General features: G+C 49.0%; 1 protein-coding gene across 3 annotated transcripts in view; it reads left to right on the forward strand.

Moving 5' to 3' along the window:
• Window positions 1-24,810, forward strand: part of ST3GAL4 (ST3 beta-galactoside alpha-2,3-sialyltransferase 4) — an 89,636-nt gene that overhangs the window by 19,249 nt on the left and 45,577 nt on the right. For 2 of the 3 annotated variants that reach the window (XM_026657946.2, XM_026657947.2), the window contains exon 2: window positions 900-975. The gene's annotated coding sequence lies outside the window, so the exon portion shown is untranslated. Of the gene's footprint in view, window positions 1-898; window positions 976-24,810 lie in introns of those variants that run through there. The other variant, XM_026657945.2, reaches the window with a different exon arrangement.

A 24,810-nucleotide genomic window follows, 5' to 3' on the forward strand; every position in this document is an offset into this window, starting at 1 on the left:
CTCGTTGGGGGTAGGGTTCCAAGTGCAGGGGCAATGAGACCCTGCAGTGGCTTCCAGGTGAAGGTGGTTGGGGCTCAGCGGAGGGGACTGGGTGTGGGGGGTCTCATCTGGGAGGTCTGGGTGCTGGGGGAGTGGGGTTGGGTGGGGGTCTGGGTGCAGCTAGTTAGAGGTCAGTGGCATGGGGGTCTGGATGTGGGGGCTCAGGATGGTGGTTTGAGTGCTGGGAGCTCAGCGGGGGGTAGTCTGGGTGAAGAGGTAGGGCTCTGGAGGCAGGGGGTCTGGGTGCAGGGGGGCTCCACATGCAGGGGTTAAGGTTCAGTGGGGTTGGGGTACGGGGTGAGGCTTGGTGGGGGTGTCTGGGTGTGGGAGGTCTGGATGCACGGGGATTAGATGGATGGGGGAGCAGCTCCTGATACAGTGACCCCTCTTCCCACAGGTGAGGAGCGATGGGGGCAGGAAGCAGGGGTGGATGCTGTGTTTCTTGCAGCTGGGTGAGGTTTCTGGGTCGGTCCAACACAACCCTAGCCACTTCTTTCAGGGGAAGAGGAAGTCCAGTCCTCTCCTGCCTCCAGCTCAGCCGGAACTAGCAGCTGATCCCGGCTCAGGATAGGAGCCACTGTCTGGGGTGTCCCCAGCCCCACAGTGATTTACCGCTCTGCCGGCTGCTCCGGATGCCTGAAACGATGTATCTGCTCTATTAGAGAGAGTGGTGCATGACTGCTCTTGCAGCTTCCCTTTGCTTCCCTGTCAGAAAGTCATTTTTCTGCAGGGAAGCAAAGAAATCTGCAGGGGACATGAATTCTGCGCACACGCAGTGGCATAGAATTCCCCCAGGAGTAACAATTCCCTGTATGCCACTGCACTAAGTACTCCTTCTGTCTCTTGTCTTCCTTTGATAGGGGAAGGAAGAGTGGGATTGTAAAGCCCCACCCTGCGGAGGTGCTGCCATCTCGGCTTTGGAATGAGGGGACGGATGTAAGTAGACTCCTTCCCCCCACCCCTCCCAAGCTGTTCCTTTTATTTTTTTTACTTTTCTCCAAAGGAAAGTAGGGCAGAGTGGTTCAGATGTCACTATTAGCAGCACAAGAACTATTGCGCTAAGTGCTAGGACAATGGTTCTATAAGGGACCCTCCTCCCTCTTAGCACTAGGGGAAGGGCCAGGAGGTCATGACCCCTGTTCACAGACCCCTTGGGTTGAGAACCCCTGCACTGGGGAATAGCCAGTAATTGTGTTACCTGGAACAAAGTCCCATATGTCCTGTAAAGAGAGCATCCCAACCACATACTTTTCTTCCAGTAACTTTTCATCCTCTTCTTTTCTGATAACGGTTCTTCAGAACCTGTGACCCCATGGAAACACCAGTCTTCTATTTACCATTAGCATTTGGAAGGCGCCCATCACCAGCAAAAAACCAGTCATGGGCTCTGGGTCTGTGAGGCGTGAAAGCCAGCCCTGCCCTCAACCCTCCCTCCGAACTCCAGGCTGATCTAAACTGGATTTGATCCCATTCTGTATTGTTTAACGGCCCATGCATTGACCCGCTGGAGCAGGGACGGCTACGTTCACATATGACCGCAGGGATGCAGAGAGACCCCCCCCGGCCCGTTCCACCTGAAAGTGATTTTACATGTTTCGCTCTGTGTGGGAGGTAGTCCGACTCTGTGCAGGCTGCATGGTCTGTTTCTGAATAACAGGATCACAGAGCTGTCACGTGGCCCCTTGAGGATGCATACATGAGTGTTCTATGCAATTTCAGGTCAGATTAGTGACTTGCTGGGAAACTTAAACCACGAATCTTGTTAGTCTCTAAGGTGCCACAAGGACTCCTCGTTTTTTTTCCTGATAAAGACTAACACGGCTACCACTGAAACCTGAATCTAGTGCAGTCATTAAGGTGTAATTAATGCGTGTGTCTGTGTATAGCTGAGCAAAATGTTAGCTGCTACCGCTGGCCAGCGAATTACCGAGTATCACGGTGGAATGCTTCCTTATTTCTGTTGTTCAGTAACAGAAATCATATGCAAATGCTTCCCCGGAAGCAGGGTTTTACCTAATAGAAAGGATTGTGTCTGGCAAAAGGTCTCCAGGTACAATCACCGGGAGAGAAGCCACAAGTGGCAGGGGGCACTGGCAGGGATGCGTGGGTGACTGTAGCAAGACTTGTTTTCTAGGGTAGTGGCGATTTCTCCTCTCTGCTCAGTGAGAGCAGAGGTGGGCGGAATGCAGCATTGAGCACCCATGAGTGAGGTAGAATCCCTCTCCGGCTGAGCGAAACATGCCTGGAGGGGAAGTGCAGCTTTGCTACGGAATGGCACAGACGTGATGTTCACGTCACTTTGCTGTCGGGGAGTTTGCCAAGGTCGCTACTGGGGAGCTCCACCGTGTGCAGTAATTAAAGTGAGACAGAAGGTGCAATGACATCAGGGTGGGGTGGAAATGACCTGCTATACATGGTACTGGCTAGCTGGCCTGAGTTCTGCGTTTCAGTGTGCAGTCTGTGCCGATTTGTATTGGAAATAGAATCAGTTCAACAATATACTGTGCCCTTGGTCTCTTATCTCTGACCCAGGCCTGTTGGTCTGTGCTCTCTCCAGCTGCCCAGTTTGCGCAGGCTGCCCCCTTGGGTTTGTCCCATGGTGTCCCCCGAACACGACACACAACGGTTATTGCATTTCCTTCCCGGCTTTCCTGCTGCTTGGGCTAACGCCAGCCGGTGGTCTGAGCAGCGCCAATCACAGTCCACCTGCCTTGGCTCTGAGTCAGCAAAGTCCTTCCCACTTACGCTCACATCTGAGTTTATGCATCTGCCTACGTCCCTTTGAAGCCAATGAGATTTAAGCATATGCTTCAGAGCTTCGTTGAACTGGCTCTTCTGGGAGTGGAGGACTGATTCTTAAACTGGCCCTGTTGGCTTTCAAACTGGGCAGAGACCTGTCCCTGTGAGGCCTCCTTATCATGCCTCATCCTTATCCGTGCTCTGACCCATGTGCGGTGTCAGGGCCCTATCTCTGTGCTGTAGGTTGGCAAGTGTCTAGGGGCCCCACCCAGGGACTAGGACCCCGTGGTGTTAGGATCTGTACAATAGACACATACCCTTTTTTTTGTAATATAGCAGTGCCAAATCAAGTGTTGAAAGTGAGATGCTGTAACCGAGGCTGCAGTTCTCCCTTCCACTCCCTCAAATCACTGGCCTCTTCTAGGATAGAGTGTTCGCTGTTGTAATGTCAGCCCAGCACACGGTACGTCCAAGGGAATCCACACAGTGGTGCCAAAAGGAACAATCCCAAGCTATCGCTCATGCTGCTCTGCCAATCGGTGGAACCAAAGACAAGGAGTGTTCCATCCCTCGGAAATCCCTTCTGCTCCCCAACCTTGGATGCCAACAGCGGCAGTAGTGTTCCCTAATGGTTAGAGCAGCGTACTGCCACTGGGTTCTGCTCTTTCCCTGCTATGTGATCGTGAGCAAGTCACCGAAACCGCTGCACAGCAGAAGTTACCCGCCTGCAAAATGAGTGGAGCAGCCTTTTCCTGCTTCGCAGGGGTGTTAATGAATAAATGCACGTAAATCGCTTTGAGATCCCCAGATGGAAGTCTCTCTGGAATGGCAAAGGAGTGTTATTGCTGTGGCTCCCTTCAATGCCGCAAACAGCTTGGAGGCCTCAGGAACGTAAAAGTACGTCTCCAGTAACTCAAACTGCGCCTAAGCCAGATCCAGCTGCAGCCTGCACTAGGGAAACTTCCACCTCTGGAACGATGCAGATATAGCTACAGGGGCTGGGGGTGGGGAACCCCTACAGCTTTACAGGGTGGGAGGGAGCCTCTAATGTAGACCCCACTGCAAAACGGACCTACCCTAGCAACTTCCATCGCCGTTTGGAATTGTCACCTTCTGGGTGTAAAACAACCCAACGTAGCTAGAGCTTTCCTGTATAGATCAGGGTGTTCACAGGGGCCAGGAGAGCAGGCCACTGATCCATCTTGCTGCTAGCCAGTCTCTGCCACTCTAGAGGAGAGCAAAGAGACCCCTTAATTCGTATGGCTCTTGTGTGGAGGGAGGGGAAGACTCAATGGCAAACATCAGGTCAGTTCCAGTTTTTAGTGGAACAATTAAGGTGCCAGAGGAGAGGACTGATTTCAGGTGGCAACGAGGCTACAGGACTAGGTGAGCCCTTAACCAAGGACTTTATTTCTCCTGCAAATAGGGCTTTATTAATGTTGTCTTTGTATTAATGAAGACAAAAAGCTCTGAGTACACAGTGCAGGATGATGCAGTGCGCTCGGCACTCCCAGACAAGAAAACCAGGGCTCTTCCCTGACTTTTTCCTGAGTCTTTTAAAGCAACACAAAACAAAAATAAAGCAAAACTGTGGTTATCCAAAGAAGGAAGCTCAAATGCATTGTTGGGCCATTGATCTGCTTGGCCAATAGGGATTTAGGCTGAATTCAAGTTTACAGGCTCGTGAGGTTTTTGGACTGTGGCTCTGAAACCTGCTCTTGACAAACCCTTTTCCTTTCCAGTGGGTGGATTTTAGAGGTGTGAATGTTTTTGTTTCCCGGTGACAGCTGAACAGAAACCTGACCTACTTTTACACACGGCCGCTGTGCTTAACTAGACAGACCGAGTCTGTACTGGATAGGGTGACCAGACAGCAAGTGTGAAAAATCGGGACGGGGGTGGGGGGTAATAGATGCCTAAATAAGACAACGCCCCAAATATCGGGACTGTCCCTATAACATCGGGACATCTGGTCTCCCTCGTACTGGATCTCTTTGCTGCTTGCATGGAGGCCAACCCACAAGAAGGGTTGAAATGCACCATGTCTGTGGTTGTGCAATTGTGTTAGCGGACACCTGCACCACCACCCAAGTGGAGTTGTGTAAGGGAGTGCTCTCTCTCGCTATTTTGGGGAAGCTCCCCTGCTTTTGACATGTGACGCGATGCACTGAGAACTGTGAGCAGAGAGTGGAATCTAAAGGGTAGGTGGAGATGGCTTGGGTATTCCTCTGTCTCCTTAAAAGAGAATGAATGTAAGATCTGGGTGTGTTGGGCTTGGAGAGGAGGGATGTGATCCATGAAGGGTCCCAGCATTTCTCTCTGGTTTGGAAAGCTGTGGTCTTCTGTGAATTAACGTAGCAATGAAATGCAATGAAGCATGTTTTGACTTCCTGACCCCTGTAAGCAGCATCATGTACTCTTGACTCAAACCTGTACAAGGTTGGGAGGAGTGGAGGAGATGTATGTTCTTGCCAGATCAGTTTAATTATATGTGCCTGACATGAGGTGGGACAGTAGAAATATCTTTTTTTTTTTTTTAGTTGACTTGTTCTCTTTAAAGGGTAAGTTTGCATTTATTAAAACTGCCGCTTGCCCATATAAAGTACTCCGGGATAAATGTTGTCTCGATGCTTCTCCAGAAGACGTTACCTTTGAAAGCCCAACCTTAGGGTGTCGCTGATTCCCTCCCCACAGAAATCTCCGGGGTTCCACCCAGTGATCATCCTTGTTACCCTCACATAGCATCAGGGAGAAGGGCTGTGAACTCAGGACGGGAACATTCTTCCTTGGAGCTGGCTGGACTTCCTGGTTCTTTTGCCACCAGCCCTCTCCCTCTGAACTGAGGCAAGTTCAGCTCAGTCCCTGCCTCCCAACTTGCTTGCAGGTCAGGCTCCCACCTAGCTATCTCCTGCCATCCCACGGAGTGAAACAGACCTGGAGTGTGTCTCTCTGATCCCTGAGGCATGCAGTGTTACGTCTAAAGGCTTTTCTATCGGGGCTTAAACCCAGCTCGGTAACCATCTCTCTTGCTGCCACCCTGAGTATTCCGTTGCGTTACCGCCTGGAGAATGCCAGCATTGTGAGGGTTAAACACCAGCTGTTCCTTCTTTGGGGGGAGGATAAAAGTTTGGCATCCTCGGTCCACAGATCTGGAACGGGAGGGTCGTGTCCGCCCGTCTGTTACAGACAAGCTGCTGCGGCCAATCCAAACACAGGCCTGTTCAAATCGCTGTGTGTGTATCTCTGTGCTGTGAAATATCCCCCGTGGATGACTCCCAAAGCCATACAGGCCAGCCCATAAACAGGGCAACAAGGCAACGGTGATAAACACAAGGGAGTCTCCAGGGGCAGGTGGAGAGACGAGGTAACTGGAGTCCCTGAGTAAACACCTGCCTGGCTGGAGGTGTGTGGCGATTAAGAGGACAGCCCTCGGGATTAGTGGCGTTTGAGGGCAGGTGGTGAAAGTCGCAGGTAGGAGAAACCACACGTCTGTCTAGGAGTGCTGCAGGGGATCGCTGTGGGCAGCGGGGAGATGGGATGGTGATGGTGAAGGCCAGACCCCGGCTTGGAGCTTTAGGAAATCCAGGCAGTTACAAAACCCCAGGTAGTGGGGGAGGGGCTACTTAATAGTAGGGATCCCCTTGATCTGCTTTTCATCAGGTGGCCAGGTCTCTGTATGTGCTCTGTAGAGCCTCCCCAATCCAAGGGCTAAATTAGTGGTTCTCTAACATAATCCTTGAGTCTGACCCATGGGCCGGGTCTGTTAGCCCATGACCCTACCCCCAAAGAGTTTACACCTGGCAAGGACTAATCAGCCACACTTTTAAAAGTGGCCTCTGATTTGGGGAGCCCAGCTTAAGGCCCCTTTGTGAGGTGCTGAGCACCTGCATTTCCCACTGACTTCATTTGGAGCGGCAGGGTGCTCAGCACCCTGAAAATCACATTCCACGTGTCTCCCACTCATTGCTTAATGTTCCCTGGCTGGAGTCCTAATAATGGCTCTGATCCTCCAAACCCACTTGCTTTACTCAGGGTAGAGTCCCTCCACAGTCAATAGCAGGTATGTAAACGCTGGCAGAGCTGGAATGAGAAACAGCCTGAATACCCTGCCCCAGAGAGCAGGGTTGGTCTGGCCAATAGACGGGAGTGCCTCCCAGGCCATATCCCTCCTCATCACGCCCCCGTGAGCAGGGAAGTATTAGCTCCCCACTTGATACAGAATGAGGCAGAGAGAGAGATGTAAGAGCCAGATCTTCTAAGGCCCCTAAAGAGGCAGATAGGTACTGTTGAAAATCACCCAAGGTGCCTAAATGCCTTTGAAAATCTGGCCCAAGGTCAGGGCAGGGAATTGGGGTCCCATGCTGGCTCCCACACTACAGCATCACCTTGCCTGTAACACTCAGAGAACCAAGGTGGGGGAGATAACATCTTCTATTGGACCAACTTCTGTTGGTGAGAGAGAGACGCTTTCGAGCCACACGATTCCCTGCCCCACCTTGTCTCGCTAATATCCCGGGACCGGCACGGCTACACCACCAGATATTATCTCGAATGGGGTGAATGGGAAACAAAGAATCGTGGTTTGCTTGGGGAGCACTGGGTGTCCATCCTTACTAAATAACTAAATTTAACAATCCCACGCATGTGCAATGGGAATATATAAAAATATATCCCTGGTAGGATATATAGCAGAGGGAGAATAGCAACAAAATCCAAATGGGGTCTTAATAACAAGGTCCAATTATTGCACAAAGAAATAAATGGGTACATTCCAGTCTCTGAAACATAACAACAGATTAATTAATCAAACAGGAACTGCCACCTTGCCATTCTGCAGAGCTAGTTTAGGACCTGGGAAACTGAGCTCAGCATTTGAACACATGGCAGACTCGGGAAATGCTCACGATTCGTGTGAGGTAAGCTCCGATGGCTTTTTATTATTAGAACTACTTGGTTTTGTTATAAAGGGGCTGTGGTTATTGACAGTGGTGCTTGTAGACTTTGACTTTAGAAGGTGACCAGCGATTTGGGGAGTCTTGGTAACTGGGTGTCTGATTTGGGACATGGTAAATAACAAGTCACACTTGAGCAGCTTGGCCTGCCTGTCCTGGGATGAATTTGTCAGGAAGGGTAAATGGGACCTTGGCTCTTCCCACCTGCCCAGGCGCTTTTGCAACTGGCAGCAGGAGTGAACACCTTTGGGAGATCCAATTATTCTGCAGTGCCTGCACCCCGTGCAGGAGTTACTGAATCACAGAGACTGGAGAGACCGGATCTCCATTCCAGTAGCCTCATCTGTGTCCTTCACCCTGCGGTGCAGGGTTAGCCTCAGCACTCCAGAATGGTGTGTTTCTCCAGTTCTCTGCCCATCTAACTTTAAATGTTGCCACCACTTTCCTTAGGATACTACGATATAGCCTGCTAGATCTCACACTCGGGATGTTTTTCATGATCATTCAGTCTGTATTTTCTTTTACCTGCATAGACTGGCCTGTGTGCTGGGAGATTTTCACTCTGTGAATGGCCCATCAGAGAGACTGTTATGGGCATTCCTATAAAGACTTTGCGACACTCCTGGCTAACACAGTGCACTCCGCTCCATCCGGATACACTTATAGGGAGGTCTCAGGGAATCCAGGTAGCCTGATAACGAATGGTGGTGGCTGGGGCTTAATTAGAACAGGTACAAAATCAGGATCTTAAAAATAAATCTAAATAAACTTTAAAAACCTCCTTGTTGCCCTGTTTGAAAATTTGCCTTACCTCTAGCTACTCCTACTTTCTAGCCCCACCCTCTTGTTCTCCTACTAGGGTACGTCTACACTACCCGCCGGATCGGCGGGTAGCGATCGATCTATCGGAGATCGATTTATCGCGTGTAGTGTAGACGCGATAAATCAATCCCCGATCGCTCTCCCGTCGACTGCTGAACTCCAGCTCGGCGAGAGGCGGAAGCAAAGTCGACGGGGGAGCGGCGGCCGTCGATCTCGCGTCGCGAGGATGCGAAGTGAGTAATTCTAAGTTGATCTAAGATACGTCGACTTCAGCTAGGCTATTCTCATAGCTGAAGTTGCATATCTTAGATCGATTCTCTCCGCGCCCCCACGGGTAGACCAGGCCTACATCCATACCTGCCTGCAGTTCACCAATAGCACTGATGTCTGTGCAATGAAGTATCGGTCCAATAGGGGGCAATACTATCTGCTAGGCCTAACATTGAACATCTTTATCGGTCCCTGCTAGGGGATAGGAAATAATCTGGCCCTTCATGTGTCTTATATTCAGTCTCTGGCTCTAGAACAAATCATGCACTTTTCCTTTAAGAAGCCTAATACAGCAGCATTGGCATTTATGGCACATAAGACCCCCCAATGCAACCTGGCACTTCAGTTGGCTGGAGAAAGGTTTGGACTAGTGATGGGTCTGCACCAAACCCCAGATCCAAAAATCTTGCAAACTTTCGTGGTTTCATAGCGTTTAATGCCAGATGGGACCATTAGATCATCTAGTCTGGCCTCCTGTATGTCACAGGCTATTAAGTTCCACCCTGTTACTCCTGTGTTGAGCCCAGTAGCTTCAGTTAGACCAAAGCATTTCAGTCCTCAGAAGACTGAACTGTTGTGAGCCCCCAGTCCCCAATGGCAGGGAACTGATTAGATGAGACATGCCCAGGTGATCCCAGCAGGTGATGCACGCCCCATGCTGCAGAAGAAGGTGGAAACCCCCCATGGTCCCTTACAAGCTGAGCTGGGCAAAAATTCCTTCCTGACCCCAGATCTGGTGATCGGCTTGACCGTGAGCATGTGAGCAAGGCTCACCAGCCAGGCATCTAAGACAGGATTGTCTGTGCCACTTTGGAGCGCTTATCCTCTCATAGGCGCCGACTCCGTGGGTGCTCCGGGGCTTGAGCACCCATTGGCAGCCCCCTTATCAGCTCCCCCTCTCCCTCCCAGCGACTCCCACCCACCAGTGGGCCCCACTGACCAACTCGTCCCCCTCCATCTCCGTGCCTCCCGCCCGCCACAATCAACTGTTTTGCGGTGTGCCGGAGGCTCTGGGGGCGAAGGGGGAGGAAGGAGAATGCGGTGGGCTCGGGGAGGGGACGGAACAGGGCAGGGGTGGGGCCTTGGAGGAAGGGGTGGAGTGGGGGCGGGACTTGGGGCAGAGCCGGGGGTCAAGCACACACACCCCACCCCCGCACATTGGAAAGTCGGCCCCCGTGGGTCCTCCCCATCTGGTGCCCTATCTCCAGCTGTGGCCAATCCCTGATACTTCAGAGGAAGGCGGGAAAAAACCTGAGAACAAGTCTGGCCCATTGTGGATTGAGAAAAAAATTCTTTCCTGACCCCCAGCAAACAACTGGCTGAACTTCAGGGTGTTTTGAGAGCCAGACCGGGGTCCAGGCCGGATGGCTTCATGCCATGCCTCACCACAGTGCCAGAAGTCTTCAGTTCAGATCCCAGAGGCACTCTGCCTGGGAATTTGTATGTTATGGCAGGTGGCGTCTGGTTCTGGGGCTTGGGCCCAGCTCTCCCTTTGCACTGGGTGCTCTTCAGGGTGGGCTTTCCATGCCCTATTTCAAAGGCACTGGAAATTTTCCCAGGGATGTGATGGATCCTCCATTGCTTGAAGTCGTCAAAAAGCTGCACTCCAATTCAGCCAGAAGTTATAGGCGTCATGCAGGAATCACTGGGTGAAATGCTAGGACGACTGACTAAATAAAGGGTCATGATGGTCTCTTCTGGTCTTAAAATCTGAGTCTTTGAAAACAGCAGTGAGGAAGGTGGTGATTTTATTAGCAGGTGTTCTGAAAATTGGGCATGTAGATTATCATCGCTTTCCTGATTTGGAAACCAGTTCATCGAGACTTTGTAGAAGGGTAAAAAATTACAACAGAATAATGCAGTTTACTTCTCTATGTACCATTTGCTATAAATGTGGCCACTGGCACATAGCCCTTTTGTACAGATATAAACATCACGTGTTTATTTAATGCATGCAATAACATACAGAAGTGAAAATAATCTGTGAAAATGTTGCACCAATAACTAAACATAGTGATTCACCTCTCCTGCCAGTTGGGGTCACTTCTCAGTGAAAACTGGCTGTGAAAGGTCCTCAGAGCATGACTAAGCCTTCCGGTCATCTTTACTCAGGATGCATGTGCGGACTTTTTACTTGGACCCTAAATCACGTCCCCTAAATCCTTGGATGGTGATATATTGGTTAGGCAATACATGTTCTCACATGTGCCCAGTTCAGACCCCAGGAAATCACATGATGAAACTGAGTACACGGCCCTTTTGTCTGAGGGTCTCAAAGCATTCTGCAAACGGTAATCCTCACTCCCCTTCTCTCTGCCTGGTGATGTAGGTATTATCCTCATTTTAGAGACTGGTAAACTGAAGCAGAGAGGGCTTACGGCCCAAAGTGCCCACTGATTCTGGATGCCCAACCTGAGACACCTGGAGCCTGATTTCCAGCGGTGCTGAGCGCACTCAGCTCTTGCTGACTTTGGTCAGAATTGTGGGTGCTCAAAATCTCTGCAAATTAGCCCCTGGATGCCTCTAGTGGTGCACCCAAAATGAGTGGGCACTTCTGGAAGCGTGATCCAAAACTTGGGGCCTGAAGTCAGAGAGGTGAAGGGTACAGCTGGGATTAGAAGTTGCTAGGAGGTGTGGCTCCTTCTGCTGTAATAAGTAGACTATTCTCATGCGCTTTCTACCTGTGGAAAAGCACAGTTCATCCTCCTACTGTAATATGAGCCTATAGGGAGAGACAGGGAATTCACACACCCCTTTGGCTGAGTATAAGACTAGAAAAGGAGTTTGTTTTCTAAGAAGGGGAAAGGGAACCCCCTCTTCTCCCTCCTCCCCCTTCCCAAACTACCCCAACACCCTTGGCAAATATAAAATCCTTCTTACAGACCTTCCCTTCCATGCCTCCTCCTCCGCATTGGCCTTAAACTTGGCAAAGTTGTTGCTAGTGTACTAGGCACTAAATATTTCCATAAATATATTTTAGCTAGTACAAATCCATTTTAATTTAGTACAAAATAAGACTCAAGCTAACACTGAGAAGTGTGGGTCCACCAAACAAGGGACATAAACGTTATGATATTGACAAGCTAAAGTCCCTTGAAATACAGAAAGCCTTCGTTCTGCAGTTAAAAAACAGGTTTCAGGCACTTGCAGCCCTGGATGAAGAGGAGGGGAATGCAGATGAGGAGATCAACAAGAAGTGGAACAAAGTAACAGCAATTTATAAACTGAGCAGTGAAGCCTGTCTAGGCTACAAGCAGAATAGAAGGAAGGAGTGGATTACACCCAGCACATGGAACGCCATAGAAACCAGACGAACCCTGAAGAAAAAAGTTTTAGACACAAAATCCCAGAAGCTAAAGGACATATACCCCGAGCAGTATAGCAAGGCACACCGGGAGGTCAAATGCCTTGTGAGAGTGGACAAACGGCATTATATTGATAATCTGGCAACGCAAGCAGAGGATGCAGCTGCTCGTGGTGAACAAGGAACCTTCTACAAAATGACGCGGCTTATCAGTGGTAAATGGCAGACACCAACAAACAAGGACACCTACTAACAACCGAAAAAGAACAAGAAATGCGCTGGACAGAGCACTTCAAAGAATTGCTGAACAGGGAGCCACCTAAAGAGGAAGCAAACATCCAGGAGGCAGAAGAAGATCTTGATTTCGACACAGACACCCCAACTAAGGAAGAGATCATTCAAGCCATCAAATCCTTAAAAAATGGGAAAGCTCCTGGCAAGGATAACTTGAATGCAGAATTGTTCATGGTAAATCCTAAATTACCAGTATCTATCCTTGCCCCTCTTTTTACATCAGTCTGGGAAAGGGAAAAAGTGCCAGATGAGTGGACCAGTGGGGTTATAGTGAAGATAAGAAAGAAAGGAACTCTGTGATTGTAATAACTGGCGTGGTATCACACTTTTATCTGTGCCAAGCAAAGTACAGTGTAAGATCATAGTCCAGTGTATATCAGAGGCAGTTGATAGCGTTCTCAGAAAAGAGCAAGCTAGCATTCACAGGACCATCCAATGGCGCATTCTGCGGGCATATGGAATTCGTTTCCGTATAATCAATGTCATCAAAAGCTTCTATTTCAACTTTACATGCAGTGTTGATCACAGTGAGCTCAATTTTGAAGTCAAAACAGGAGTACGTCAGGGGTGTGTCATGTCTGCAATCCTCTTCAGCATTGCCATCGACTGGGTAATGCAGCGTACACCAGAAGACATGCCAAGAGGCATTAAACGGACACCCTTCTCATCCCTTGAAGACCTGGACTTCGCAGATGATATCGCTCTCCTATCACAGCCCAACACCATATACAAGAAAAAAGAATTTGACTCCGCGCATTCAGCCAGCAAATTGGACTGAAAATCAACCGCAGTAAGACAGATATCATGACCTTTAATATTGCCTCGCTATCACCAGTATGGGTAGAGGATTATGTTCTCACCAATGTAGAAACATTCATATACTTGGGCGGCACCATCAGCCGGGACGGTGGAACAAGCCAGGACATCCGGAACAAAATCAATAAAGCCAGGAACACCTTCAGGAGCTTAAATACAGTCTGGAAATCATCAAAATACAACACCAAAACCAAGCTCAAGATTTATCAGAGCTGCATATTTTCAACACTACTTTATAGTGCAGAATGCTGGGGAATGAGAAAGTATGACATGTCCAAACTGTCTTCATTCCATACAACCTGCCTCAGAAAAATCCTCTGTATCTTTTGGGCCAGAACAATCTCAAAGCAAGATCTATTGACACAGTGCAGCCAAGAGGATCTGAGCACCATCATTGGCAGGAGGTGTTTGGAGATGGATAAGTCATGTGCTTCGGATGGAAACTGATTCCATCACCAGCAATAAGATGGACACCTGAAGGCAAGCGTAAATGAGGCCACCCGAAAACAACATGGCGAAGAGCTGTGGAAGCCGAGCTGAAAAACCTGGGGCACAGCTGGGGAATCATTGAAAGACTTGCCAGAAACAGACAGGAGTGGAAGAGCTTCATCACTGCCCTGAACACCAGAGGCGTAATAGGAACGTGATGATGATGATGACAAATACATTTTAATTTGGTACAAAATAAGATGCTTCAATAACATAATAAATAAAAATGTTGTGTCCAAAATATCAAAAACAAAAAAGGGTAACAAAGAAAAGTCATGAAATACATAAGGTGGTGTGTACTTTGTATATTCCAGTTGTTTGTTTTAGCCTTTAAAGGTGGGGGTACTTCAACATAATCTTTTGTGTGGCCTTGGGGACAGCAGAAATTCCCGCTGCTGACTGAGCCAATCCTTGCGACCAGGCACTAAAACCGTGCCTAGGGGGGCAATATACCTGGCCGAGTGCCTTTGCCACCGAACTGCACCTGTGGTCTATCTTTGAGTAGCCTCGAGGCTGCCTTATCTGCTGATAATCACGATAAAATAGAAGCTCAAAGGACAGAGGCACTGGGCAGCCTAAACAGCGTTACTGCGGCAACAATATTCCATCCTTCATCACTTAACACTGGGCAGTACTATCACAGTCTGCTGAGCCAGCTACCTGCTGGGACAACACATGAAAAGAACACACACACACACAAGCCAACTGACAACAACCTCGACCTGCTACTATGTGTGGAAAACCACACGCTGCCTGGTGTTCACTAGGGTTTTACCTCTTGTTACCGTGCCTTAGTTCACCTGCAGTAAGAAAACACCTTTGTTCCTAGTGACAATGCACCCTAAATCCTTTCTCACCCCCTAGGGTTAAATCTCCTGTCGCATCTGCCCTGTTGTCCTCTCTCTCGGCTGTGTGTCTACATGCCTAAGAGCTAATTTCTTGGATGGGCTATGCCCAAGAGATTAGTGTTAGTATTGCTAGAGCTGCTGCATATCTCCCCCAGACTGTGGCTCGGTCTGAGCTGGCTCTTTGTAGCCAAACGAGGCTGTAATGGGTGTCGGGAGTAGTCAGGGACTTTTACATTTGTTCTGCACCGTCCATCCCCAGTCTCTTATGTGTAAATTGTTCCTGGCAAAGGATGTGTGCTAATAGTGCTTTGCTATTGGGTTCAGTCCTTCCCTGCTTATTGATTTTTTTCTTTTTTAAATAACTAGCAAGTACCAATCAAAAGGTTAGGGAGATAAAACAGTGCTACAGACTGACTCAATACAACAGATGTGTGGCGAGCAGGAGCCATGTGTGCATTAGCGGAGTCTTTATTCCTGGGTGTACGAGTAAAGCGATGAGCTCCTCTTAGTGTCATTAAACACTTCCTGGTCCATTTCGGTATTGAAGCTTGAACTGTAGCAGGACCCCACCCGACTGTTTCACGGATCGCACGGTCCTCCTCTCCTAGTGTGGCCTGAGCACTCTTCCTTTCCTTGCATGATACTGGCGAGGAGTTGTACTTTCAGAGACACCAGCCCTCCTTCCCACACAATAGGAGCTAGAACATGGCCTTCTCCATTTGAAGCCAGACTCTCAGCTGACCTTGCTGGTCACCCACATGCATAACCCCTCCAGGCTTCCCGTTACGCTCCCAGCTCCTTCACTAACGCTTTCCCCAGGGCACTAACTGGCCATCTGCTTCTGTCACCGGGACTGGCCCGATCTGCTGAAGGAAATGAATTGCATTGGTTTCCAGGTCTGCTGGTGTCAAACGCACCTGCTGCGAGCGTGGTGCACCGTTCCTGGTACCAAAGCCAGTGCTGCAGGCCTTGAATAACTGGTGAACGTTGGAGTGAAAAGTGCGCGTGGCCCGCAGGATGAGCTAAGCAGGAGTGAGCGCTGTGGCTCTGAATGAGGACTGCGCATCACTGGAGCACGGGGTCCTGGTGGGAGTTGGGATCGGGTGTGAAATTCAACTGCTTTGAATGTTTTGAAAAGTAAATAGTCCCTGGGATACAGAATGTTCAGCCATGCATTTGTTTCACGTAATTAATTCCCTATAATTGCCCCCATCCCGCCTACAAATTAGCTAATTATCTTTAATTAGCTCTTTGATCACACTTGTGCTCTGGTTGTGTTTGGATTGCACAGGTTCCGCTTTGGCTGTTGGAATCTACTCTGTGACGGTGGCGTCTCCTGGTTCCCGCAGGAGTCCCCTCCCCTGCCTGATGCATCTCGCCCTCGGGCAATCTGACTTATGCTGAGTGTAAAATTCTGCTTTGCTCCATTTCCCCGTGTCACTCCTAGTTACTGCCTTGGAGCCTGCAGCGGCCGTTCTTGTTTCTTCCTGCAGTTGAGAGATTAAACAACCAAACCATTTGATTCTCGTCCCCAAAACACCCTGCTAGGCGCGGTTTGGCTAAAAGAGCGCGGTCAGACAGAACTACTAGGTTGGGCTAGTATGAAAGGGACAGGCTGCGTTTAAGGACAGGCTGTTGAATTGGTCTGTGGCTTGTCTCAGGAAAGCCCGGGGGGAGGCGGCTGAAATGCAGAAACCTATTGCATGGAAATGGCTTTCGCTTACACCTGTAGCGTTCAGTCTCCTATGCAGAAAATCTGTTGTTTTGAGAGTTCAAGATAGTCGCTGACGTTTCTCTGCTCCCTGCTCTCATGTCTGGTGATTGAGACTGTCAAAAATCACAGCAAGAACAGTGAGAAATGATTGTAATTTCTAGCTGCATATGTTCCGAATCCTTCCGCACCCCATCTGACGGGTGGTCTGTGGGTGCTCCGACTACTGAACAGATGGCTAAATGTGGATTTACATGGCTAACTTTAGACACTTTGCTTGTGGGTGGGTAATATACAAACCCTCAGGTGATGTAAATTGGCATGGAGTGATGCTGGTTTTCTCCAGCTGAGTATCTGGCCCGTGATTAGGCTTTTCAGAATTCAATTTTTATTTATGATCTTGACAGATAATATTGATTTTTATTTTTAAGCATTTATTTTTATTTTAAAATGGTCACAGTTGTGCAAAATTATGGCTTTTAAGCCTTTTTTTTTTTTTTTTTAGATTTGTATTGATTTTAAATTCTCAGTTGTGGGGATTTATGGAGCGTCAGACAATGGAGGGGTCAGACAGTAATTATTTAACGACAGTAGATGCTGAGATTCAAAAAGTTAAAGCTTTATAACCGTTCAAACCCAACTGTCATCATCACATGTCAGAATTTTAGCCTTAAATCGAACTCTCATACGGTCTCAAGCAGCATTTTTCTTACTTTGCCTCTTTTTTTAAATTTTGATTCTCATCAGTGGAAATATTCTTTTCATTGGGTTGTGTGCATATAGTGAAATTGATGTTTACTGATCAATCTAATCCCCAGGTCAACCCATTATGTATATTATTGGCATATTTTCAGGCTGTATGATTATATAGCTTTTACTTGATCTTGGATTTTTTGGTATGTCTCTAAACTAGCAATAACATTGTATCAGAGTCTAGCAAAGTACCAGTGTATTTGCTGTCTCTGTCATATCTCAGCTATATCCGAGAATGAAGTGATGTACTCTCAGGCAGGACTGCAATTGGATATGATGCCAGAGCACTTACTAGGACTTGCCTAGAGCATAGGTGACTGAGGATCCATTGCCTTTTCATTTAGAATTGGTCTAACAGGTACCTAATTGAGTTATGGGAGCTCATTAATTGCCTTTTTAGACATGTCTCACCCAATGTTCCCTCTTCTGTTGAGGCCTCAGCTGCATTGTAAAGGTCTCTTCCAATTTCTTGTAAACTGGAAACACTACAGGAGCGCTAAATGCCTCCAACAGCTCACTAAATGGAAAAGCAACAGAGAGAGCTTCCTTGAAGAGTAGCTCTGACACTGGAGTTAACTTGAGTGAGTTTCTCCGGGTGAAGATGGGCTTGTCCGGAACTTCTCCCTTCCCTTTGTGATTACTGTAGACTTTGCCTGAGTCTGCCAGCAATACTCGTGTTCAGTAGAACTGCAAGAGGTTCTATTGAAATCCATGGGACTACACAAGTGAGTACTACTCAGCATGAGTAAGGGTGGCAGAATTGGGCCCTTTGTGTGAGTGTCTGTGTGTGGAAGGGTTGGTCCGTCACTGCTAACTTTCCCGTTATGCTTGTCTTACAGTGAAGTTATAATGAAGAAAGATGGTGTGAGGTAAGGTGTGGCTCTGGGAGTGAGGTCTCCTGGATAGCCTGGTAACATTTCTGGTTCTGCCACAGACTCATTGTATGTGATCTTTTAATGCATGCACGGCCTTGGTGACCGTCCTCAGTGAGAATAGTGACTGAGCTTCTGTTGCATGGGGGCTGTTTGTGATGGCCAGGATATGAGTCCTTCAGTGGCAAAGTTCTACATCCATATTGAAAGCTGGTTGCTGAGGATTAGTAACAAAATACAGTGTGCACTTAAACCGCGCACACGCTCTCTTGCTTTTGGGGGCTAAGCCAACTGGTTCTCAAAGCAGTTCCTCGTCCTCTGCATTTCCTTTGACTCAGCTAATCAGAGGCAGGTAAAGCAGAGCAGGGAGGGCCGGCAAAGGGTTGGAAATGTCTCCATCAACTGTTGCAGGAGGAACGGGAGCGGCTGGGCGGGTAAGTGAACGTGGAATTAATTCCTCCCCTTGATTAAAAAATTGTTCTCTCTTGCCACAGTGGGCAGGACAAGTGGCAGTGGCTGCAAACGACAGCACAGCAGATTTAGTTTAAATCTCAGGAAAACCTTTCCTAACTGTAAGCACAGTAGGCCGGTGGAACAGATACCGTGGGAGGTCATGGAAGCTCCTTCACTGGAGGTTGTTAAAAGGAGGCTGGATAGCCGTCTGCCTTGGATGGGTTTAGACAGAACAAATCCTGCAGCTTGGCAGTCTAGACGAGATAATCCTTGCGGCCCCTTCGAACCCTATGGGTCTGTGATTATCTCCACCGAGCGAGTGACACCTCACTCCCCTGGCATTGGCACAATTGCGTCTTACTCTGTCTGACTCTCTCTTGGCTTTGAGATCCTAGCAGTACTTTTTAACAGCCCTTTTCGGTTTATTGTGATGGGAAGGGAAATGCAATGACGGCTTTAATCAGCGCCATCTTCATGCCGGGCTGTGCTTTGCAACTCCCCGCACAACTGTCCCTTTCCATGCTGATTGCAGGCTGGCTGCTGGCAGGCGCATCCTGAATTCAGTTGTTCAGCTGAGTCTGGAAGCTGTTCCCAGGGAAGCTTTGCCTGCCCTGCCCTGAGTTGGATGTATTTTATCTTCACATGCTGCTGTCACCTGTGATCCCCTTTCCCTGTCAGGTGTCTCCAGATCCACTGCTGGTGACCACTTGGTGGCTGTTGTCAGTTGGCTTGTGTGTGTGTGTGTGTGTGTGTGTTCTTTCCGTGTGCTTTCCCAGCTCTACGCAGATGGCTGATTCAGCAGACCTCGAGAGTACTACCCAGTGTGGTTAAGTGTTGGCAGCTAGAAAGTCGTTGCCTCGGTAACGCTGTTTAGGCTGCTCAATGAGTCTGTCCTTGAAGCTTCAGTGTTGTTAGTAGATAGGGCAGTGAGTTAGTTCTGCAGGCTTTGATGATACTCATAAAGCATGGTTCAGTGCCAAAGGCACCAGGCCAGGTTTATTGCCCTCAAGACACAGTCCTAGCGCTCTGGCTCCATGGTTACAGGTACACTAACACTTGAGTGCACCATGGCAAGGAACGGCTCAGGCAGCTGCAGGACTCTCCGCAAAGAACTAAGGGGAAGAACCCAGACATTATAGGCCAAAGCAAACAGCGAACCTGCAACAACTTACACTCCAGCTTACGTATCTCATGACATCTGTTTGTTACCTCTGATGGTTTGAATAAATGCCCCTCTTCATTGTGTTGTCAAACCATTTTATCTTGTACAAATACGTCCCAATCTAGTACTAGCTGGACTATATTTATGTAAATATCTAGCGCCTAGTCCGCTACCAGCAGCTTTGCCAAGTTCATATACCGGACAGTGATCTTGTGACCATCTGCTTTAATACATGGTCTGACTTTGGTTCCCAGCCTCTGGTTCCGGCCTCAATTCTTGCACCAGGCCCAGGGCTCCAGGCTCTCTCTCTCTCTCTTACGACGGCTGCTCATTGGCCTTCATTAAATAATATCTTAGTCCAGTTTCCAGTCAGATGTTTACACCACAGCCCCCCATCCCTGCATCCCACAGCTGGCACTGGCAGTACCCCCTCGTTGGCGATTTCCATAGATGAGCCAAGAACTGACTAGGGCGTGAAGAGCTAGCAGTGGCCTTGTGGTGTGAAGGGAAGCTCCAGTCCGGGGCTGAGGCACGCTGCTGGGTTAGCTAGCACTGCTGCCCATGCGGGACTTGCCCTAGGGGAGAGAACCGTGGTCACCATAGCTGTCTTCAGGACAACTCAGGGACACGAGTGTGAGCTGGCATCCCAGGGTGTTTGATCCTGTTCCATTCCCTGTCAGGTGTCTCCAGATTCACTGCTGGTGACCACTTGATGGCTGTTGTCAGTTGGCTTGTGTGTGTGTGTTCTTTCTGTGGGCTTTCCCAGCTCTACAGAACAAGGAGTAATGGTCTCAGGTTGCAGTGGGGGAGGTTTAGGTTGGATATTAGGAAAAACCTTTTCATTAGGAGGGTGGTGAAGCACTGGAACGGGTTACCTAGGGAGGTGGTGGAATCTCCTTCCTTAGAGGTTTTTTAACCTCAGGCTTGACAAAGCCTGGGATGATTTAGTTGGGGATTGGTCCTGCTTTGAGCAGGGGGTTGGACTAGATGACCTCCTGAGGTCCCTTCCGACCCTGATATTCTATGATTCTATGATTCTTCATCAGTCGGGCAGGCAATGACCAATCTGGAGAGAGGAGCAACATCTGAGGATGAACGTTCCTGGTTCCTCCTCCATGCAATCTGAGTTGGTTCGCGCCTCATCTGGTCTCCTTGGCCATTCTGAGGCTTCCAAGATGAGGGAAGTTCTGTTTCTCTCTTGGCTTTACATAAAACCAGTACAGTGGTATGAGCACAAACAGGGGGACAAGCTGTCGTTGTAGGCTGGGAAGTTACGGTATTTCAACTGGTGGAGATAAATCCTGGTTTACTGGAAATCAAAGGGCAAGAAAGGAAATGGATGTGGAGCAGATCCTGGGTGGAGTGTAGATGTCACAAGTGGGGATGCGGTTGCTGACACAGGAACAGAATTGAGAAGAGTAAAACTAACCCGATGAAAGGGAATCAAGAGAGAAAAATGTTGAATACTTGACTCTTCAAAGCATCGATTAATCTGTGCAGCCTTCTGTGAGGGAGAGAAGTATCATTAACCCCAGTTTTACAGAAGGGGAAAACTGGGACGGAGGGATTGTACCTGGGAGTCAGATTGGGGGTGGGGAGGAAGGTGGTGGTTCTCCAAGCTCCGTCCGCATAATAAGCTCCACCCCTGTGATTTGCCAAATGGAGATGCTGCTCACTGTAGATTGTGCGGATGTTCAAAGGATGCTCATGTGTACTCTGAGCTCCACTGCTCTCCTTGAGCTTGGTTTCCCTGCTTCACTATGCTCATGGCCCCTGCTAGGCTCCTTGGGCTTCGATGTGGAGCGGGGGAGCGGCCCTTCCTCTCCGATTTGCTGCTTGCCTTGTACTGAGCATGCTCAGTCACACTGCTGAAGTCAGCTGTCCTCTCCTCCCCCCCCCCCCCCACTATCGGTAGGCACGGGTCATCTCTGGCTTGGATCCTTTGTGGTTGGAAGGAAAAAAATAAGTAGTGGCGTCTCCCAAATGCCACTCACTTGTGGCACGAGAATGAAACACCACTTGCAATAAATGGTGCAGATCAGTGACTCTTCCTCTGCCTTCTTACTGGAGGAATGAGTTAGCATGGGCCATCAGAGCTAACTCCATGCTGCGAAGAATAGGGCAGGTCACACCTCTGAGCTGCTATTCTAGACTGGCTGCAGAGTCATCTCTGCACTGGTTCCGCTCTGCTTATATTTTTGAGGGCTTTATGCAGCCATTACCGCTGCGGAGATGTTTATATGAAAGTGGAGATTCTGGAGAACAAGGAGGTCCCTTCAGAGTGGTTCCAGTGTGGCGTATGGGCATGCACTGGCTTAGCCAGGCACACATGAGGTCAGATTGGTGGAGGGGATGAGTACCTCAGTTGAAGTCACTGAAAATCAGGCCCATCGTGAGCAAGGGGACACTAAAAATAGAGTGTAGCTACTGCAGCAGGAGTGGCAGGGGGGCTGACCATGCTGAGTATGTACTTCGTATCCTGGCCTGCACCGGCCTCAGGACGGTTAGCCCCTCGTGCTGCTTTGGCTATGTTCTATTAGCACTGTCAAGGCTCCTTCCCCACTCTGAACTCTAGGGTACAGATGTGGGGACCTGCATGAGAACCTCTAAGCTTAACTACCAGCTTAGATCTGGTTTTGCTGCCACCACCCAGATTATTTATGAGTTATTTGGGAAATTCTGTCTACCTCCCCCCCGAATATCTCCCGCCCAAGTACTATAACCCTTCCCTGGGTAGCCTTGAGAGACTCCTCCACCAATTTCCTGGTGAACACCGATCCAAACCCTTGGATCTTAAAACAAGGAGAAATTAACCATTCCCCCTCCTCTTCCCCCCCCCCCAATTCCTGGTGAGTCCAGATCCAACCCCCTTGGATCTTAAAACAAGGAAATATCAATCAGGTTCTTAAAAATAAGGCTTTTAATTAAAGAAAGAAAGGTAAAAAGCATCTCTGTAAAATCAGGATGGAAAATAACTTTACAGGGTAATCAGATTCAAAGAGCCCAGAGGAACCCCTCTAGCCTTAGGTTCAAAGTTACAGCAAACAGAGGTAAACACTGTAGCAAAAGGAAGATTTACAAGTTGAGAAAACAAAGATAAACTAACACGCCTTGCCTGGCTGTTACTTACAAGTCTGAAATATGAGAGACTTGTTCAGAAAGATTTGGAGAGCCTGGATTGATGTCTGGTCCCTCTTAGTCCCAAGAGCGAACAACCCCCAAAACAAAGAGCACAAACAAAAGCCTTCCCCCCCACCAAGATTTGAAAGTATCTTGTCCCCTTATTGGTCCTTTGGGTCAGGTGTCAGCCAGGTTACCTGAGCTTCTTAACCCTTTGCAGGGAAAAGGATTTTGGTGTCTCTGGCCAGGAGGGATTTTATAGTATTGTACACAGGAGGGCTGTTACCCTTCCCTTTATAGTTATGACAAGCACGCTACCTGGACCAGAGCTGGCACAGGTATGACTCCTCGAGTCCCATGCTCAGACCAGCAGGTCCCTTCGCCCCTTGGCTAACAACACGTAGCACGTTCTAGAGCAGGAAAGCCCAAGTCTTTGTCCTGCAGTTATCATCTGATGCCCTGGGTTTATGGCGAAAGGCCACCTCAAACATGACCGACTCCCACCCCACGCCCTTTTCCAGGTAACTGTATTCAACTGGCACCGCTCCAGCCACTGCAGCGAGAGGAGACTGTTGATTTGTGTGTGTAACTGCACGGTGGAAGCCTTTATTAGTCAGACGTGCCCATCCCTAGCAAGCCGATCAGATCTATTCCCCCCCCCCCCCCCGCCAGCTTTTAAAAGAACAGAAGCAGGGACACAGCCACAGAACGTGATTGAAAACGACAGCCCGCTCCTCCCCTCTCTGGCCCGACGGTGCTCTGGGCCCGGAGCTGCAGACCCAGGGAATATAGAATGGGAGCCGTGCACTGTCCACCGTGGCTTTGAGAGAGGAGGGCTGAGGCTGTGGAAACCTTTACGGAGATTATGGTAAGAGGGATGACAATTTTCAGGCAGTTCTTACCCTGCCAGGTACAGAAGGGATTTTTGTTTATTAGAAAAAAAAACTGGGCTTGGCTTTAATATTGGAGTGATCCTCTTACCCAGGGGAACACTCTGCTGTCACTGGCGGGCAGAAACTCCGATAGGACGTTTGCATTTCTGGCTGCTGCAATCTTCTCTCTTTGAGGCGTTTCTCGGGCCACGTTACTGTGGCATCTGAGTGCCTCACGCACCCCCAGTTCTCTGATCCCCAGGGTACAGATGGGGAAACAAAGCCAGAGAGAGACTAAGGCTGTGTCTACACTGCAGATTTCTGCTGGCGTAGCTATGTCGGGCAGGGGCGGGAAGAAGTGTGAAGCCTGTGCAAGCAAAGCGCCGAGCACAGATGCGGCTGTACCAGCATGAGGGCACTTTTGTCGTATTGCTTACTTGGTTTGCAGGGGGAAGGGAACTGGTGGAAGTGCAGCTTGCTTAGGGTATGTCTATACTACGGGATTAGTCCGAATTTAGATAATTCGAATTTGGGAAACAGGTTGTATAAATTCGATTGTGCGCGGCCACACTAAGCACATTAATTCGGTTTTTAACCACATTAATTCGGTGGTGTGCGGCCACACTACCCCATTAATTTAACCACATTAATTCGTAGGTGTGCGGCCACACTAACCCTAATTCGAATTAACAAAATCGATTTTGGCGCTACTCCGCTCGTCGAGGTGGAGTACAGAAATCGATTTTAAGTGCCCTTTAATTCGAATTAACTGGCTCTGTAGTGTGGATGGGTGAAGGGTTAATTCGGATTAACGCAGCTAAATCCGAATTAAAGTCGTAGTGTAGACCAGGCCTTAGTATAACCTACGTCCGTACTAGGAGCACGTTGCCAGTGTAGCATACCATCTCTTTGTTCTGTGTGTGTACGTCACCGGGCACAACGGGGTCCTGCTCTGTGACTGGACTACGGTGCTGCCGGAATCCCAATGTACCCATATCGGTAGGGTAAAGTTCTCCTAGTGCAGATGTGGCCTACATGATGTACATGAGATTGGACAGAATGCCTTCGTTGGAGGTGGGGAATTGAACCCTGCTCTCTCAAATTTTAGTCTATCACCCTAACTCCTGGATGAGAAGTGGGGGAGGGATGGCTCAGTGGTTTGAGCATTGGCCTGCTAAACCCAGGGTTGTGAGTTCAATCCTTGAGGGGGCCATTTAGGGAACTGGGGTAAAAATCTGTCTGGTCCTGGATTGGTCCTGCTTTGAGCAGGGGGTTGGACTAGATGACCTCCCAA

Source organism: Terrapene carolina, unplaced genomic scaffold, assembly GCF_002925995.2.
Source record: "Terrapene carolina triunguis isolate 2854851 unplaced genomic scaffold, T_m_triunguis-2.0 Scaffold374, whole genome shotgun sequence".
NCBI classification, from domain to species: domain Eukaryota; kingdom Metazoa; phylum Chordata; order Testudines; family Emydidae; genus Terrapene; species Terrapene triunguis.